This window comes from Cupressus sempervirens, chromosome 7 (assembly GCF_028749045.1).
Source record: "Cupressus sempervirens isolate cs-2001-9-10 chromosome 7, ASM2874904v1, whole genome shotgun sequence".
Taxonomy (NCBI): Eukaryota; Viridiplantae; Streptophyta; class Pinopsida; order Cupressales; family Cupressaceae; genus Cupressus; species Cupressus sempervirens.
This window is the reverse complement of record NC_143124.1, coordinates 921,364,039-921,368,045: the sequence shown is the minus strand read 5'-3', so window position 1 is coordinate 921,368,045 and position 4,007 is coordinate 921,364,039.

The following is a 4,007-nucleotide window of genomic DNA, read 5'->3' as shown; positions in this document are numbered from 1 at the left end:
TTTTGAACTATGGTATGGTTATGCACCTAATATTAAATATTTCAAAATCTTTAGAAGTAGATGCTATATATTGAAAGATAATATGAATGGAAAACTTGATGCAAAGAGTGATTAAGGCATATTCCTAGGTTATTCCACAAAAATAAAATCTTATAAATGTTTAAATTATAGCACTAACAAAATTGTGGAAAGTACAAATGTGAGAGTTGATGAGTTTGTAGAAAAAGATGATGCTTCATGTAATGAAGAACTTGAAGATTGTAGTACATTAATCTATATGGATGATGACCCTCCCAGCACTCAAAATGAACAAACAAGTCAAGTGGAAATTTCCCATCAAATAAGAAATGATGGAATGCAAATACAAATTTTTGAATAACAAAGAGTGGGTGCCAAGCAATAGACTAAACATGTTAAGTGATAGACAAGCAATGTCGACCATAAATAGTGAATATCAAGCATTTAGAACTTGAACTAGATCCAAACAAGAGGAACATGGTATGTAAATTGAACAAAGCCCTTTATGGATTAAAACAAGCACCAAGAGCATGTTATGAAAGGTTACATAGCTATTTAGTGAAATTTGGTTTTGAGAGGACAAATGATAACAACAATCTATATTTGAAGAATGGTAAGAACAATGAAGTATTGTTATCTGAGATATTTGTTGATGATATCATATTTGGAGGAAGATAAGCATTATATCAATCATTTTTTACTGAAATGAAAAAGGAATTTTAAATGTCTATATTTGGTGAAATCAAATTCTTTGTTGGATTACAAGTATGTCAATTAAATTATGGTATTTTTATTTCACAAACCAAATACATCAAGGAAATATTGAATAATTTTGGTATGGAAGATTCAAGGCCAGTGAGCACACCTATGTCTACAGTACATAAGCTATCTAAGAATGATTATTCTACTAATGTGAACCAAACCCTATATGCATACATAAAAGGAAAATTGTAATATGTTGTTCACAACAAACTAGATATTGCATTGGTTGTTGGGATGGTTGCTAGATTTTCATCAAATCCTAAAGATGTTCATGAATATCTTAGAGGTAAATTAGGGGTTATTTCTCTAACTAAGGCTAATTAAGAAGCCAAGGTTCATTGCATCACATGTGTTAAACCGAATATTCTACAAAATGGTGCAATACAGCTCTACTTTGGGAGATGCCTAAGGTAGAATACTTCAGTATAGCATAAAATATTAGTCATAGACAAATGAAAAGTATCATCCATATATGAAAAATATACATAATTCAAATGCATCAAAAATTTGAAGCTGAGATAGCTATGCATATTTTCCATTATTGTCAAAGAGGGAGAGATTATTGATAGAGGAAAAGATTGAAGAAGATAAAGGGGAGATTACTGATAGAGAAAAAGATTGAAGAAGAAAGAGGGAGACATTACTAAAAGAGGGAGAAATTATTGTAAAGAGAGAGAATCATGAAAGAGAACAAACTAACAAAGGGAGTCTAAAAGTTTGAATGGGTGAGAATCAAAATGAAACTATTGATAGTGGTCACTCATGGAAGTAAAATATTTTGGATTGTATAGTAACTAAGTTATTTTTAGCATTTTAGTTATTTGAGATGTTGTCATCAATGCCAAACTTACAACTGAAACAATTTTTTTTCCTATCATTGATGTCAAATCTATGGATGAGACTTATTTCTATCTAATATAGACATCATATCTATTTGATTGATGAAGAGGATTTGAGAGTTACTCATAACTATAGCACCTAGAGGAAAGGTTGAAGTTATGAAAAGGATTTACAATGGACATTTAATTAGATAGACTTTGATAAAGTAAAGTAATTTTTTATGTCAAGGAAGCTAAGCTTAACTAAGTAAAAGAGTAAATTACTAAGGAGTGTTGAGTAATGCTAGTGTCAACCGAGCCATAGTTAGTGTCGATCAAATCTAGTGTTGACTAAGAATAAGAATCAATCAAGGAAGTTCATTGATGCCAAGCCAAAAAGCTTTAAAAACAACTAAGAATTCTAGTATTGATAGTGTGTTAGAATTTAGTGATTTTTGAGTGATAGTAAAAGATCAAATTCAAAGAAATCATAAGATCAAGATGACTCAATTGATTTCTTGGGAGATGTAAAATGTGTTGAAGATAATATTGATGAGTTGGATCATTAAAATCAAGGAGGTGATTAGGTAAATACTTAACTGGAGGATTCTAGAGAAGTCTCTAGAGGATGATCAAGAAGATATATAGATACATTGAATCAAGTTGGATCTGATGATAAACCCTAAGATCTATGGTGGATGTAGAAAATGGTATAGCATAAATTTCCTATTTAAGAAGGTACAAAGCCAAACAAAGAGAGAGCACACACACAAAGACACAGAGGATCAAGAAGTGTGAGTTTGTATGTGAAGGAATTCATACAGAGCAAGGTTGATAAGATACATACAAGTGAGTAGATGTGAAGCTAAAAGAGAAACACTTGCAGATGTGATGATGGTTTTCATAAGTGAATTTGAGAAGAATGCTTAAGTGTTGATGAGAAGAGTGGATTGATTTCTTGAAGGGTGTTCAAGTAGATCAAGATCAAAGATGAAAATGAAAGGCTTATTAGTGAACCAGCATAAGGACCGATCAAAGATTTAAACCAAAAAAAGTGAGTTGTAATCACATAGATCAAAACCTATTATTTTCTTTCTTATCATTGTAAACAATTTGTATTGAAATCATTTTAACAGTCTATGTAAATCCTTTAACTAGGTAACACTCTAAATAGAATGATCAAATTCCTCTTACAAGGCCATTCCTAATAGGGTGATTAAATCCTCTAACCAAATCACATTTAACATTGTGTATTGTAACTTTTAATAGGGTTGGTTGCTAACAGAGCTCACTTCAGAAGAATGAAAAGAGTGACATGTTGCTAGTGGTTTTTCCCAAATTGGGTTTCCATGTAAAATTCTAGTGTCAAACTATGATAAATGTCTTATGAATTTTTTACATGTGATGATGTTTTCATTATGCAATGCAAGTTAAGTTTATGATAGTTATAGAGTAATGACTGAGCAATAGTAGGATATGGAGGATAAGCAGAATAGTGATGTGTTTAATGCTTAAATGTTCAGGTGGTACATATAGACCTTGAATGACTAATTTACCCCCCTCTTAGTTATTTTAGACATTTCTAATAGTAAGAATCTATATTGGTAGAATATCAAAAAAAATTGCAAGGATTAAGTCTTGTAATGGATCCAAAGATGAAGATGAGATTATTTCGAAGATCTTGAAACCCTTAACACTACCATTCAAGCCAATAGTGAAGATGATTGATCAAGTGATACCTTGTACTAAGAAGTTTACTAGAGAGATTTTCCTAGAGTAGAAATTGCTTTTAGTGCATTAAGTGTTTGTGCTTCCTTATAAAGAAGTGCAAGCACCAATGGAGATTTTATGAGTAGCAAAAGATACAGATCAAAGTAGGACATAAGGATTAAAGAATGAATTGCCTTGCTTGTAAGAAGAGAACCAGACGGTAAGAGAATCTTTAAATGTTTGACTTGCAATGAATTTTTTTATTATGCTTCTAAGTTTCCTAAAAGAGAGAAAAAGTATAAGAATAATGTCAAGTCTAGAAGGCCTTGAGATTGTTTGTATGCAAATGGAAATGATGAATTTGATGAAATAATTCAGAGTGAAAGTGATGATGAGTTAGAATTTGTAGCTATAAAAGAAGAAAAACCTGAAATTGAAATCATAGAAGAGAAAGCTCTAGTTTCACAAGTTTAAAAGAAAGATGATTGGATCATAGATAGTCATTTGAAGATAGTCATTGAAATCCTTTTAACAGAGGTTGAGCTAATAGTCATTTGAAGAATTAACAATCTGTGTAAATTCTTTAACTAGATAACACTCTAAATAGAATGAACAAAGCCCTCTTACAAGGCCATTCCTAATAGGGTGATTAAATCCTCTAACCAAATCACATTTAACAATGTGTATTGTAACCTTTAA